This window comes from Pagrus pagrus, assembly GCF_965226575.1.
Source record: "Pagrus pagrus genome assembly, chromosome: 6".
NCBI classification, from domain to species: Eukaryota; Metazoa; Chordata; class Actinopteri; order Spariformes; family Sparidae; genus Pagrus; species Pagrus pagrus.
Genome location: NC_140190.1, coordinates 35627072 through 35644215, shown reverse-complemented (window position 1 = coordinate 35644215; position 17144 = coordinate 35627072). Strand labels below are relative to the sequence as shown.

General features: G+C 41.8%; 1 long non-coding RNA gene across 1 annotated transcript; it reads left to right on the top strand.

Annotated features, from left to right (window-relative positions):
* The first annotated feature begins 1824 nt into the window (after window positions 1–1824).
* Window positions 1825–6093, top strand: LOC311258206. The gene is made up of 4 exons (XR_014622706.1): window positions 1825–1910; window positions 2535–2562; window positions 5065–5231; window positions 5621–6093. It is a non-coding gene; the product is annotated as an uncharacterized lncRNA (long non-coding RNA).
* Window positions 6094–17144: the final 11051 nt, after the last annotated feature.

The window sequence follows — 17144 nt, the reverse complement described above, 5'->3', positions numbered from 1 at the left end:
CACTCTTCAGACCTACCACACTGCATGCAAACCAGGGTGTGTATACCACGGATACTCCCCGCAGATCCTCCCACTGCCTGACAACCAAACAAAACACAATACAATATTAGTATTTGGTTGGTTCACAAATGGTTATCAGCTGACAGTAAAAACAACAAAAACTGTATTGAGCCACTACCAGCTTTCTTAACGAAACAAAGCACTAAAACGAACAACTAAACCACCGCTGCCCAGCAGCTGATTCGAAGCCAAAGTGTCCAGGAGCCCCAGAAAAAACCCAAAATAAAAAGGCAAGGCTGCCCGGGAGACCTCTGATGAACAAAAAAGCTGGAGCCGCAATAAACTCTCCAGTACCCCCAAAGTATACACTGGGAAAAAACGCTCAGGGTTGGTGTGATCAGAACACTGACAATGGGAAACGCCACAGAGAGAACCTCTCACTATCTCTGATGGTGAGATAATGAGTCAGCACAGAGTGCTGGGGACTCAGGGTATAAGAAGGCTCCCCACACCTGGGCTTTATCACCGCCAATCAGTGCCACACACACACCTGATTGCAGTGAGCTGATTCACCACTCACAGAGCAAGAGAGTGCCCTCACAGACTGGCTCTATACTGTGACTCAGAAAAGGCTGACTCATGTCCTAAGGAATTAAATTGGAGACATCACTAATAATTTCTGTAGTCTGATGAGATTAAACACCGGGTTGTCAGCAGCCTACCTCTCAAGCATGGGCCTACAGCACATTCAAACTGGACCAAGAGGAAATGGCTGCACCACGGTTCTGTGGTGGGCCGGAGGGGATCTGGTTCGGGAGCCACAGGATTTCATCCCTGCTTTTTGCGGACGATGTTGTCTTGTTGGCTCCTTCGGGCCAGGACCTCCAGCATGTTCTGGGGCGGTTTGCAGCCGAGTGTGAAGCGGCTGGGATGAGAATCAGCACCTCCAAGTCTGAGGCCATGGTTCTCGACCGGAAAAAGGTGGCTTGCTCCCTCCGGGTTGGGGGAGAGATCCTGCCTCAAGTGGAGGAGTTCAAGTATCTTGGGGTCTTGTTCACGAGTGAGGGAAGGATGGAGCGTGAGGTTGATAGGCGGATCGGTGCGGCGGCCGCAGTAATGCGGTCATTGTATCGGTCCGTCGTGGTGAAGAGAGAGCTGAGCCGTAAGGCGAGGCTCTCGATTTACCGATCAATCTATCTTCCTACCCTCATCTATGGTCACGAACTTTGGGTCGTGACCGAAAGAATAAGATCCCGGATACAAGCGGCCGAAATGAGTTTCCTTCGCAGGGTGGCGGGGCGCTCCCTTAGAGATAGGGTGAGGAGCTCCGCCACACGGGAGGAGCTCGGAGTAGAGCCGCTGCTCCTCCACATCAAAAGGAGTCAGCTGAGGTGGCTTGGGCATCTGTATCGGATGCCCCCTGGACGCCTCCCTCGGGAGGTGTTCCAGGCATGCCCCACCGGGGGGAGGAGACCCCGAGGAAGACCCAGGACACGCTGGAGTGACTATGTCACCCGGCTGGCCTGGGAACGCCTTGGGATCCTCCTGGAAGAGCTGGAGTAAGTGTCCGGGGAGAGGGAAGTCTGGGTGTCCCTGCTCAGGCAGCTGCCCCCGCGACCCGGCCCCGGATAAGCGGAAGAAAATAGATGGATGGATGGACGTTATTAAATACGTTTATAAATAATTCATTGTTAATAGTTTGCATGTTAGGTTGGCTAGTTAATAAATTACATTTTTTTTAACAAGGGGAAAAAAAACAGGCTTCCACTGGAAGCGCTCACATATTTTATTTTGTAGTATTTGCGTGCACTTCCTCTTCAGGCACTGGCAGCAGACGACCGTCACCGGAGCCGAGGAGGAGAAGAGCGGGAGACTAACCGACCGGAGCACGGTAACACTGAGTTGTGAATGTAAGTAGTCAACATAAAACGTGTTTCTGGAGGTTCAACGTGTTTTTAAAACGGACGAATTGAGTCACGTTTGCAATGTAATACGGTTAACCGTTAGGTTAGCAAGCTAGCATGCAAAGTCAACAGCTAGCTGCTAGGCTAATGCAGAGCGGTTGCTCTGTCGTGGTGTGTAGTTCTGGTGGAGACCAACGTGCAGTGGTGGATAGTAAGGTATCATGTATTAGACTGCTCAATAAAAAAATCTGTTTTGGAGCTGTGTCAGTGTTGTGAGTGAAAGCAGAAGCTAACTCCACGTGCCTTAGACTAGCTGAAAGTCATTCTCTCCAAGTTAAATTAAGTTAGCTGTTTTTTTTGTGTGATTTTTTGTTGTTGTTGTTGTTATTGCTAGGATAAGAATTTATGAGTGCTACCAGCCCAACTTTACCTAACTTTGACTTATTTGTGTAAAAAAGTGTTTTGAATAGTCTATCAGGCATCTTAAACATCTACTTTGTTTTATTCAATGTTGGTGTATTGTTGTACTCTTATGAAGAATATGACTGCAGTTTTTGATAGTTCTGATGGAGGTTTAAATTTCATGACAGGTGTCCTGTAAAATATATATTTTTTTGTATGTGTTTTCAGGTTGCTGCGACAAATATGACTTGGCACTGTAAGTTGTGTTCAGCTTCTTTTACAACTAGAACATGTTTATTTAAACACTGTAGACTGCAGCACAGCCACTTTTCAAAAACTAGCCCACTCCCATGCCTCCATGATGATTGTATGTGCACGTTTCAGACACTTAGTGCACTGAGTACTCATCTGTCAAGATATCATACACAAGAACATAACAGCAGTGCAAAGGAGATTCAGCAACTTGTGACGTTCAAGTGTCCTTTATGCACATTTCAGCAACCTTTTTCTGAGTCTGTACTCCTCAGTCACATAAGAACACACTTAAAAAAGCATGAGACAGTGGTATGCCCATACAAAGGATGCAACTATAGCACAAATGTATACTCTTCATTTAACACCCATAAAAGTAGAGTGCATCAAGCGAGTCTTGCGTCAGACTTTGGTAGTGACATTGTCTATGAGCATACTCAGAATCTCCAAGCCACCAGCTCTAACGTCACTATTGATTTGGATGAAGAGTGTCCAGTTCAGAGCACAGAAATGCAGGATGATACTTCAAAACTAAAAGATCAGCTCAAACTTAATGCAGCATCTTTATTTCTAAAGATGCAGACTATCCTTCATGTGTCAAACACAGCTACACAAGAAATAGTTGATCACCTGAATCAGATCTTCTCTTTATCTCAGCCACTGATCAAGGATGCAATTAACGATATATTGCAGAGACATGGTCACAATATAACAGATTCCACACTCGATGAAGTTGTCAGTGCTGTCATGGACTCTAATGTTGTTTTTAGTGCTACCTCCAAAGGTGCAGACTTGTCCTCTTGTAAGCGAAGAAAGACATTTATAGAGTGCAACTATCCATTGGTAATGCCAATAGAGTACCATTTAGAAGCACCTGGTCATACCATGATGTATGTTCCAATCCTTCAAATGATTCACGAGCTGTTCAAAAACACAGATATCCTGAGCAAGATCAGAGAACCAAACACTGAGCCTGGTTATTATGTGTCATATCGTGATGGCTCTCATTTCCAGGAAAATGAATTGCTCTCAACAGAAGATCTACACCTAGCAATACAGCTATACATTGACGATCTTGAAATCGCTAACCCTCTCGGCACATCACGTAAAGTTCACAAACTTTGTGCTGTATACTGGGTCCTAGCAAATGTGCCGCCCAAGTATAGATCAGCAATGCACACTATACAGTTGGCCATGCTAGCTAAAGTGACAGACCTCCAGAAATATGGATATGCAGCTGTAATTGCTCCACTGGTTCGTGATATTCACACACTTGAACAGGATGGTGTTTTCATTGAATCTGTTGGTCAGAATGTGAAAGGCACCATCTTCTGTGTTTCTGCTGACAATCTGGCTGCACATGGGTTAGGTGGCTTTTTGGAGTCATTCAGAGCAGATTATGTTTGCAGATTCTGCATGGCCACAAGTGAACAGTTTCAAACAACTGAGGTAAAAAAGGAGGAATTTGTCCAGAGAACCAAAGCGAGTCATGACATTCATGTACAAAACGTCCTCCAAGATGAGAGTTCAAGCAGCAAATTTGGGGTTAAAGGTGATTGTGTCTTCCGTGAGTCACTTGAGCACTTCCACCCTATCACAGGTTTTCCTCCAGATCTACTACACGATCTTTTGGAAGGAATCGTTCCAGTTGAACTGGCACTTTGCATCAGAGAAATGATTCGGCTTAAGTACTTCACTTTAGAATATTTGAACCAAAGGATCACATCATTCCCATATCAGCACACTGATAAAGTAAATAAACCTCATCCAGTTCCCAAAACATTCATGACCCGGAGAACAATAGGAGGCAACGGGCATGAAAATGCTATGCTGTTAAGACTACTTCCGTTACTTGTAGGCAGTAAAGTACCAGAGGGTAATGTTGCATGGGAGGTTTTGATGGACTTGAAAGAGTTGGTGGAATTAGCATTGTGCCCATCATTTTCTGATGAAAAATTGGACTATTTTGTTTGCAAAATCAGTGACCACAGACAGATCCTACAAGAGGCTTTCCCTGAGTTTAGGCGTCGTCCTAAGCATCACTATGTGGAGCACTATCCCACCTTAGTTAAGTGCTTCGGGCCCCTGGTGCATGTTTGGACCATGCGATTTGAAGGTAAACATCGTTTCTTTAAGAGAGTGGTGCATGATGCTCAAAACTTCAAAAATGTCTTGAAGACACTGGCAATCAGACACCAAAACATGATGGCATTTCACCTTGGTTCACCATCATTTTTCAAACCAAAAACACAAACATCCAGGGTTGACTCTGTTTTGGTTTCAGCTCTACCAGAAGTAGCTCAGGCTCACATTAGAGGACAAACAACTAGTGACACTGTCTATTGTACATCAAAGGTGACCATTGATGGCACAGACTATACTAGTGGCATGTTTGTGTCAGTTGGAAACAGTGGGGGACTGTCAAAATTTTGCAGACTAACACAGATCTACCTTGTGAATCACAATGTTTCTTTTCTCTGTTGTGATTATGACTCCTGGTATATAGAGCATCTTCGATCCTACGAGCTGTCAGGCACACAGGAAAGCCAGTCTATCCACCTGCAGTCTGACTTCAATGATACAACCCCACTCTCTGCATACACGATTGATGGCTTGCTGCTGTTGACTCCCAAGAAGTTCATACAAGTGAGACAAAATTAAGACCACTCTATGGTGAGTAATTCTTCATAAATCATTAATTGTTCATTTATTGGAAAATGTGCTCAGTATAACCAATCATTATATAGCTACATCAACATACATTACCTGCATTTTGGAATTGCACTCTTTGGTAACACATTCTAAAGAACATGTCTATAATGCATTAAAAGCACAAATATAACTGGCCAATGTCATGGTAGACATAATGTACTGTGGAACCCAGGTCTCAGATTTTTCTTTCAAACACAGTCACTTTGGCATGGAGGTATAAAGCATTATGAATGCTGAACACATTGGAGGTTGTCATTAATGATTATAAACAATTAGTGAGACTTATAAATTCACTATAATGTCTGTGTGCTGATGTGTTTTTAACCTTACAATCTCTTCATTTATTAAAGTGATGGCAGCTGAAGCCCCACAAAACATGATCCTTCGTGTCATCGAGGCAGACCGTGTAAGAAAATTAAAACTCAGCTCCCGTCCAGCCTCTGTTGATGCACTGATTGAGATTTTAAAAGAACAACTGGAACTGGACTGTGACTTCAGTTTGCAATACGAAGATCCAGACTTTGATGGAAAACTCACTTGCCTTGTTGACATCGAGGAGTTACCACAAAAAGCCTGTGTTCATATTTCACTTACACAGGATTCCAGTTCTCTTGCATCAACTGATACCCTTTCAGATGTGTCATCCCCAGAACGTCTGAGCAGATGGCCTCCAGGTCCTTTTCAAATTCCCACATTTGCGTTTGACGTTGAGCTGACACTTAGAGATGGGAATGCTGAATTTGAAAAGAATGAAAGACCTCTTCAGTTGTCAAGGGACCAGAAGCACAATATTTTAGACAAACTGGCATCCACCATATATGGTTTTAAGGCATAACCCGGTGATAAAGAGATAGCAATGGTGGCTGAAGCTCTTGTAAGGAAACACCCCTGTTTAAAAGAAGCAGGATCTGAAAATGGATGGAATGGCTGGAAGAACAGCTTCAAGTTTAAAATGGGCAATTACAGGACCAAGATGAGAAGAGCTGGATGTCAGGAGGTCGCTGTAAATGCTGGGAAAAGGAGCCAAAAAAACCCAGAGAATGAACCTTCACACTCCAACATCAAAAGACCTAAGCGTGCAGAGGTCAACTTCCTGCCTAACTTTCCTCAAGGAGAGGATCCCTCAAGTCTTGACCTTTTGAGGCAGGCTATTGTTGAGGAAGTAAAGAAGACTGAGAAAAACCTACCCCTTATTAGTAAGATGATGCAGAACACGTTTGCTTTGCGACGCCAGACCATTGTGATGTCATGTCCTCCGGTGAAAGAGCTAATGGACCTCTGGCCTGCTCTTCATATGCAGTCTGAGGTAATATGGGTCAACTCTTTCATCTGTTTTTATCTTTGCTAAATAAATTTAATAAATAAATTCATTTTGTAGGTTCTTTTTCAGTTTTTATCTTTGCTACTTATGTCACATTGTCTGTAATGTTGCCTAATTTCATTCATCATAAAATAAATAATTGCTGTTACTGTCCTTTCCTCCAATGCAGGTGTATGCAGAGTTCCAACGGATAACTAACCAGAACCTACCTAACACTTTCTACGCGGAGCTTGATCGCCACACTTCTCGTTTGATGGCCTTATTTAGGCAGAAAGCCTCCAAAACTGGAAAGACGGCAGATGCTTTGGCAGACATTTTCAAAGTCCATGATACACAGGTGATTATACAGTACATTTCACAGGTAGAGTCTTAGTGTAATGTTGGGAGTTTAATGCTTCAAATAAGCTTTTAAATTCCACAATTGCACCAGATGAGTCAGCAGATTATTAGTGGATTTATGTGCAGATACTGGAAATTAATTAACTAATAATTAGTTGGGACTGTTTAGCATTGGGTTTGAATTGTAAACTTGTCACAAGACTATTTTAATCTTCTTAGGAATTACATGATGTCCACATAAGGCGTACCACTGTTCTCCATGCCCTTCCTGTGTATCTACGTGAGGAAGTCTCTGGATTTTTCAGAACATGTGTGGTAAGTCCAAGTAAAGCGATATCAGGCCTATTGTACTGTAAATTAACCAATTCATATTTTCATTTCATTTCCAACACACTAGAATTCCTGTATATGTACCAGTATTTCAACTTCAAACCTCTGGCAAGATGTTCATAAGTGTGAAGTGTCATTTTGGGCCCATTACGGCATCAAAAAAAATCAACTGCAAAGAAAATCAAGTAGCCGTCATTAGCCTAACAGTGGAACACATAAGTCACAGTCTTTCAGACTTGTGTATTTCTTGTTATTTATATGACATCCAACTGTAATCAAAATTGCCACAGCCATAGTTTCAGTGAATGTGATTATATGATCTCCCTTTCATTTTTTAGGATGATATGGATGAGCCAGACCTGGGGGATGCATCAGTGGTCCTCCTTACAACCGTCAGCGATGATGCAACAAGCCCAGTTCACTACCACCCAGTGAGAGTCTCTGTCGTCCTAGAGGGTGATGTGGTTGTCAGCCTCCCCAGGCTTGCTGATGCCTTCCTGGTAATGTTCGGCCTGATCTATGCACTACATCTCAGTTATCCCAAGGGACTGACAAACACTTTTGAGTTCACACAGAAAATCGTACTTGGTCTTGATGACTCTAAACTGTCACCCAAGCTGCAGACTCTTAAAAATGACCTGATGTTGTATGTGTAACTCAAGATCCAATAAGGAGTGGTGGATTCTGATGGCTCACTCTGTTAGAGCACAGTCCACAATGAGAATATGTAATGTCAGGTCCATGTTGACTACTGTTCAACTGTAGATGTTAAAGTTGCTGCTCTACTCAACTTGTTTTTAGCCAAATGGCACAAAGTACACACTGTCTTTGTACTGGTTAATGTAAATTTTATTGTTGTTTAACTGAAATGCAGGGTTGAATTAAGTGTTTATACACTATGGCATTTTGTTTTTAAAAGGTGTACTATATAGTTTTGGGAAATAATTTTTTATCTGAAAAGAAAGTTCTTCATTGATACATTTTCATAAATAAATAAACAACTCAGAGTTTCAGGCTGCTTTACTTCAGTAAAGTAGCCACCTTTCTAGTTGGAAACAGTGTTATAGGGACTTTATTTTCTTCTGAGGATGGAATGTTTATTCTGTTATGGAAATGGATCAAATAACTACTTTTTATTGTCTTATTAATATTGTTAATTCTGATTTTCGAGTTTGAATTACTTTTCTAAAGCTATACAGTGCACCCTAAAGTTGCTAGATTTGAACCAGATAGCCAAAGGAAGGCTACACACTGCCTTTGTACATGTAAATGTACAGTTTTGAAATTTTAGCAGTTCTAGTATATATCAGGCCTATTGGTCGAGGTCGAGGTGGTGTCCAGCAAACGATGTGGGCTTTGTTGATAATTGGCGGACTTTCTGGGGAAAACCTGGTCTCATTAGGAGAGACGGCATCCATCCCACTTTGGACGGAGCGGCTCTCATCTCTAGAAATTTAACCCATTTCATTAGCCAACAACCAGCCTGACAACCCAGAGTTGAGACCAGGAGGCAGAGCTGCAGTCTTACACGCTTCTCTGAGCTTCCATTAGATCAGTTGCACACCCAAAACTTCATTGAGACTGTGTCTGCCCCCCGACCACCTAAATTAATTAAATTAATCAAATCAAAAGTCCACAGAAGAGGAGTCGTGCATGAAAATCTAATAAAAATTAACAGCAACTCTGCAATCTCAAAACAAGACAAGAGAATTAAATGCGGACTCCTAAATATCAGATCCCTGTCATCGAAAGCTGTACTAGTAAATGACTTAATTTCAGATTGTAATATTGATTTATTCTGTCTTACTGAAACTTGGCTGCATCCTGAAGAATATGTCAGCCTGAATGAATCCACTCCACCCAGTCACTTTAATACTCACATTCCTCGAGGCTCCGGCCGAGGAGGTGGTGTTACAGCTATTTATGACTTAAGTCTGTCAATCATTCCTAAACCTAAATTAAATTATAACTCATTTGAAAGCCTTGTTCTGAGTCTTTCACATCCAACTTGGAAAACTTTACAGCCAGTTCTATTTGTTGTAGTGTATCGAGCACCTGGTCCTTACTCAGAATTTTTATCTGAATTCTCTGAGTTTTTATCAAGTCTAGTCCTCAAATCAGATAAAGTAATTATTGTAGGTGATTTTAATATTCATGTGGATGTCGTTAATGATAGCCTTAGTACTGCATTTATCTCATTATTAGAATCTATTGGCTTCTCTCAGTGTGTACATAAACCAACTCACTGTTTTGACCACACCCTTGACCTTGTTCTAGCTTATGGTATCGAGATTGAAAATCTAACAGTTTCTCCACAGAATCCTCTTTTATCAGACCATCACTTAATAACTTTTGAAGTTCTATTACTGGACTACACACCATTAGGCAAAAACTCCTTCACTAGATGTCTATCTGATAGTGCTGTAGCTAAATTTAAGGAAATTATACCGCTGGCACTAAACTCAATGCCATGTCTCAATATAATAGAGGACTCCTCCACTAACCTCAGTTCCTCACAAATCGATCATCTTGTTGATAGCACTGCAGGCTCATTGCGAACAACACTGGACTCTATTGCCCCCCTGAAAAGGAAACCTATAAAGCACAGGAGGTTAGCACCCTGGTATAACTCGGATACCCGCAAATTGAAGCAAACATCACGGAAATTTGAAAGGAAATGGCGTTCCACCAACTTGGAAGAATCCCGCTTAGCCTGGAAAGATAGCCTTAAAACATATAGGAAGGCCCTCCGCAATGCCAGAGCAAGCTATTACTCGTCATTAATAGAGGAAAACAAAAACAACACCAGGTTTCTTTTCAGCACTGTAGCCAGGCTGACAGAAAGTCACAGCTCTACTGAACCATGTATTCCTACAACGCTCAGTAGTAATGACTTCATGAGCTTCTTCAATGATAAAATTTTAACTATTAGAGACAAAATCCATCATCGCCTGCCCTCAACTGGCACTATTGTATCTTTAAACACAGGAACCTCAGAAACAGTTCTAAATTCTGACTTATATTTAGACTGCTTCTCTCCCATCGACCTCCACCAACTAACTTCGATGGTTTCTTCATCTAGACCAACAACTTGTCTCCTAGACCCCATCCCAACTAGGCTGCTGAAAGAAACTTTACCTTTAATTAGCACATCTTTACTAGAAATGATCAACCTGTCTCTATTAACAGGATACGTACCACAATCCTTTAAACTAGCTGTAATCAGACCGCTCCTTAAAAAGCCTAATCTTGATCCAGAAACTTTAGCCAACTATAGACCTATATCCAACCTCCCTTTCCTCTCCAAGATCCTTGAGAAAGCAGTCGCCAACCAGCTATGTGACTTTCTTCATAAAAATAGTTTATATGAGGATTTTCAATCAGGTTTTAGAGCACATCATAGCACAGAGACGGCACTGGTGAAAGTTACAAATGACCTCCTAATCGCTTCTGACAAAGGACTTGTCTCTGTCCTGGTCTTACTAGATCTTAGTGCTGCATTTGATACCATTGATCATCACATTCTACTACAGAGACTGGAACACTTAATTGGCATCAAAGGACCCGCATTAAACTGGTTTAAGTCCTATTTATCGGATCGATTTCAGTTTGTACATGTTAATGATGAGTCATCCCTGTATACCAAGGTTAGTCATGGTGTTCCTCAAGGCTCCGTGCTTGGACCCATACTATTCACCTTATATATGCTCCCTCTAGGAAATATAATTCGGAAACACTCCATAAACTTTCATTGTTATGCAGATGATACACAGTTATACCTATCAATAAAGCCAAATGAAACTAATCAGCTTACTAAACTCCATGCATGTCTCAAGGACATCAAGACCTGGATGACCTGCAATTTTCTGCTGTTAAACTCAGATAAAACCGAAGTTATAGTACTTGGTCCTAAACACCTTAGAGATGCATTATCTAATGATATAGCGAGTTTGGATGGCACTAACTTGGCCTCCAGCACCACCGTCAGGAATCTGGGAGTTATCTTTGATCAAGATATGTCCTTCAACTCCCACATAAAACAAATTTCAAGGTCTGCATTTTTTCATCTACGTAACATTGCAAAAATCAGGCCCATCCTGTCTCAAAAAGACGCAGAAAAGCTAGTCCATGCATTTGTTACTTCCAGACTGGACTATTGTAATTCTCTATTATCAGGCTGCCCTAACAAGTCTCTAAAGAGTCTCCAGCTGGTCCAGAATGCTGCAGCACGTGTACTGACAGGAACTAAGAAAAGAGATCATATTACTCCTGTACTGGCCTCTCTGCACTGGCTCCCTGTAAAATCAAGAATAGAGTTTAAAATCCTTCTCCTCACTTACAAAGCTGTTAATGGTCAGGCACCATCATATCTCCAGGAGCTCATATTACCCTATCACCCAACTAGAGCATTACGCTCCCAGAATGCAGGATTACTTGTAGTTCCTAAAGTCTCCAAAAGTAGAATGGGAGCCAGAGCCTTCAGTTATCAAGCTCCTCTTCTGTGGAACCATCTTCCTGTTTTGGTCCGGGAGGCGGACACCCTCTCTACCTTTAAGAGTAGACTTAAGACCTTCCTCTTCGATAGAGCTTATAGTTAGGGCTGGTCCAGGACAGGCCCAGGCCTGTCCTGGACCAGCTCTTAGTTATGCTGCTATAGGCCTAGTCCGGGGGACAATGACACACTGAGCTTCTCTCTCCTCCCCTCTCCTCTCCTCTCCTCTCCATCTGTATACATTATGCCTGTATACATGCCCCATCTCTGCATGTCACTGACTTGCTTCTTCCCCGGAGTCCTTGTGCTTTCTAGTCCTACAGGCTCCCTTGGATCCTGGCCGCGCCCGGGTCGTGGATCGTGGATGCGCCCACTGCTATGGCCCTGCCTGATCGTGGATGCGCCCACTGCTATGGCCCTGCCTGATCGTGGATGCGCCTACTGCTATGGCCCTGCCTGATCGTGGATGCACCTACTGCCATGACCCTGCCTGACACCCACCACTACTGTCGCTAATATTAGTCACATCTCTGTTACATACGTTCCACTACTATTATCGTACTGCATTGCTACATACCATCCTTGCCATTGATCATTACTACTGTTATCACTAGTAATCACATTTCCATGTGCATTTCATCATTATTGCTGTAATACATCTTTGTGTACTTTCACTCCTGTCAACCATCGCTTATAATTGAATACATTGTGATCTCGTTGATCTGCTCTGTACATGCGACATCTATTGCACGTCTGTCCGTCCTGGGAGAGGGATCCCTCCTCTGTGGCTCTCCCTGAGGTTTCTTCCGCATTTTTTCCCTGTTAAAAGGGCCTTTTTTGGGGCAAGTTTTTCCTCACTCGAATCGAGGGTCGAAGGACAGAGGGTGTCGTCTCTGTACAGATTGTAAAGCCCTCTGAGGCAAACTGTGATTTGTGAATTTGGGCTATACAAATAAAATTTGATTTGATTTGATTTTGATTTAGTTGTGAAGAATTTCTAAGCAATTTGTTTATACATTGCTGCACTGCAAGTTTACAGCCAGATGGCCACAAGTGTGCCTTTGTAATTGTTTCTTTAATTCTCCTTTTTGCTATTACTATTACTGTCTTTCAAATATTGTTTATGTTTCATTTTGTGCTAAAAGGCACAGGTGTGGGCAAATAATCTTTCTAAACTCAAATTTTTGGTCACCACCCAAGACTTGCTGATGCCCCCCTGGTAATGTTGTATTAACAGTTTATAAGCTATTTGTGACATAAAGATATTTTCTTAATCTAATTTTAGCTTTTCTGAGTTTGAATATTGTCTACTATTACATGGTTCATCTAAAAGTATAAACAAAAAGGCCAGAAGTAGACTTGATCATTTTTATTTTTTATTTATGCATTTATTTGTTTGTTTTTTTATTTCATTTTTTTTGCTAAGAGACTGGGCAAGAAAAGTTTATACTAAACATCTGAATAGAAAAAAAAAACCTTTTAATTTGATGTGGGTTTCTTTTGTTTGACTTATAAGTCAAGTGTACTTATTATGTTTAAGGCAATCAGTTGCCACAAATATTTTACGTTTGGAGGTAAATGATTTTGATTTGTGCAAGTCTATGTTTTTGAGTTATGAGTAATCAAAGGATTGATTGAAAAAACTAATAAATGTTAAGTTCATGAAACATAAAAATCCTGAGTTTTCATGCTTGAAATTATTAAGTTCACTTCAGTTATTGCAATGAGAAAGATAAATAAATATTTGAGTTGGCTTAATCAGTAAATTTAATTTCATTATAATTTAAAATTACATTTACCATAAACTCCAAATATATAAGTTCTGATATACTCAAATGTTTGAGTTTATGAACTCAAAATAATTGTGGCAACTGATTACCTCACTTTTTTTGAGTACTGCTAATTTATTCGGGTTTACAGTGTTCTCCTGCACAATTCTCTTACCTGCACAGACAAAACAGTCCCACCACACATCTACCAGGCCTCAAACAAAGAGGTGCTAATGACTCACACCTGTCCTTATAAAGAGGGGGAGCTTTCTCTAGCCCTACCTACAAGGGGCAGTGCTCCTAATTCAGGTGCCCGCCCTCATCCTCATGAACAGTAAGAGAGTGTGTGTGAGTGTGTGAGTGTGTGAGTGTGAGTGTGAGAGTGAGAGAGTGAGAGAGTGAGTGTGTCTCTCTCTCTCAGGTGTCTGCCCTCACATATAGAAAGTTTAAGTACTGTATACTTGGCTTGTAGTTGTTCTTACTCTTATGATAGAGTAGCCTATTTAATACTTTTGCCCGCATATTGGCTTCTTTGAGGTAGTACTCCAGCATGTTTTACATACTATCTTATAACTTACATGTTAAAGTTTATAATAACACATCAGCTTTGGGGTGGAATAGCTGAGAGTAAATAGTACACAAGTGGAACTGAAACTGATCTTATATGTACACAGTGTTATTAACCCACACAGACACAGGTAAACATTTGCCTGATTTTATTGACAATTCTTCCAAGGTGTGAGAGTATTATAACAGACTTGATTCATACTGGCTGCTATTATAAGCCATTACCAGAATATGAACACATTTATGTTTAAATATCATCACAAAACATCAAGTCTCTCATCTCATCACAAAAGGAGCAAGTCTCTTTATGTAATACATAAATCATTGGCTACTGCACGACTCATGACCGCTCTTCTAGTCCATTTCTACTTTTATACACTCTTTAAGCCTGTATATCCCATCAGACCCGTAATTAGCTTTATAGCAGTTATTCTCTTATTTTTCAAACAAAATTTTTGATTGTCTTCTCTATGCCATTCTATCTTATATAATATAAGAATATATTGATATATGTAAATGCAGGGGTGGAATTAATGAATTACATGTACTCTTGCTTTGGTAACAAAGCTGTTGTATAGCTACTTCAATTTGGATTATTTTTAAAAATAGGTCATCTTACTGTGACAGAGTGGTTCAATAAGTTGCCATGACAACGCCACCCAGGGGAATTTCACCCCCAGGAATTTATTAAAGTAAGATGTTACTATTTTACTATAGTGTTTTCACTTGATATTAGCACGCAGGACACAGGTTCAATAAAAGATTTCACGGGGGCAGAGAACGTTTTAAGTGCAAAAATGATTTATAAAATAACCAAACAAAGTTAAACCAAAAACAATAACAATAAAGGGAAACCAACAAGGGTAAAGACAGGACTGGGCTTACCATGGCAGCAGGGATCAAAACGAGGGATGGGAGTCCACAACCAAACAAAAATCACCCGTGACACAGCAAACCAATCAGGAGTGTGAAGAAACCTACCACCAGAGGAGTGAACTGCTGCCTGGGGCCACAGCACCTGTCAAATAAACAAAGAAAATTAACACAAGTCTGGAAGAAAAACACAATACAAGGACATTAATAAAGACAATAACGAAATCCAACCAACCAAATGAATATTAACAAAATACAGTACAAAACAGATTCAGATTCTTAAGACAACGTAAAGCAACAAATAACTAAATAACGAAGGAGTGAAAATGGGAAACCAAACAAAAGGCATCAAAATGAAGAAGGGACCAGAGCAGCAAGCAGCAGCGGTCAGCAGCAGCGCAGCCACGTCAAAACTGCAGCGACCAGCCGCTTCAACCAGCAGCAGCGAACAGCTGCAGTCAGTAGCTGCACAAAACAGCAGCAGCGTACTTGGGGGGGTGGTGGCCGATGACAGGCCAGGCACCTTGACAGCCCCTAACAAAAAGGGCACAACTAAGTTATATTAACAATTTTGGCGGATACATTAATCATGTCGAGGTGAGTTTCATTCATAAAAAAACGGGACCTTCACCTACCGGCGGGCAACGGTACAGTCTCACTGACGAGGAGGAGGAAGATGAAAAGGGCAATAAGCCATCAGTCAGCCGAGAGTCTGGTGCCAGCTGATACAGCCGGGCAGACAACGCCAACTCGCCAAGAGGACCGGACGCCAACCAACCCGGGCTCCAAGCGGGGCGACCTGTCCCTCCGCACCAACAGCCAACTGCACACATACAAACACCGGTGTCACCAGTGCGCACACGGCGCCGATTGCGCACCGGAATGGAGAGAGTATACTGGCAGAGTGCATTACCTCGAGACAACCGTGAAGCACGTTGGCGGCCACGTTATCACGCCACACGGACTGCTCCGCCACGCCAGGCTGCCGCCACCACCACAGGAATCATCCAGCAGAGAGAGAGAGAGAGGAAGAGGTGTGGTCGGGCACCTGCCTATATAGGTGCACATGGTGCCGCCCAGCGCACAGCACAGCGAGACCCCAGCGCAGTGCCGTACAGAGGCATAGCGGGCCACTACATCTTCCGCAGTGGCGTCATTAGGCCTAGTAGGCCAGTTGGCTATGAGTTTTAGTCCTAAAATATTCTTAAGCCCCCCTGAATAATTTTATGTTCGTTTATTAAATTATTTTTTTTTACAAAAAAGTGCAGACAAATTCAATATAATGTGGCCAGACTATGAGTTTAAATAAATAAACCAGTTATTATTAACTTAAATGTGATCATAAATCTTAATTTCCCTTCACTTCATAGTGGAAGTGGTAGAGAGTCAGAGTCAGTGCGTCGTTATCCAGTCCATTCCACTTGTTCATATAGAGCACGCCCACATCACTGAAATCCAGTCCACGTTTTCCCTGCAACCTAGGTTGCACTCGGTACCTGGGTACCTGCAGTGTGTGTACCGGGAGCGGAGCACACAGAACCGACTAGAGCAGCATTAGGAGAAGAACGTGAACAAGAATGGATATACGAATTTTTTTCAAGAGAGTAAGTATTCATCACTGCTGATAGTAACAATAAGTTAGCTGCAGCCCCCCAGCTAACAGCAGAAAGTCCCACGTAATTGCCAAATGCTCCCTGTTTGACAAATAAAAACCTGGCTTGCACACTCTGCAGCTGAGAGCCCCCTGTACAGGAGGCAGCGTGAGATGCGTGCTGTATATCTCTGTGCACGTCTTACCTTTGTTGTTTTGCGGTCAAAAGTTACATTTCAGCTCAAAAAGAACTCTGCTACAGTAGCTAGCTAGTTAGTCCGAAATGCAATGTGAAGGTCCTGGTTGTTTATAGAGTTAGGTGTGCACTCTTCATATTATCTTTGGGGTGACTTCCTTCTGGAGCATCAGATGCACACCGTGAAACAGCTCATTCACTTATGATTATGTGAATAATAATAATAATAATAATGACAATAATAATGATGATGAATGATAATACGGTAATAATAATAATAATAATAATAATAATAATAATAATAATAATAATACACTAGTAATAATCACTCCACCACCCCTATTGACCTGTAGGAGTCAGGGCAGAGGAGCGGAGAGAGTGAGAGGGGAGAAACCT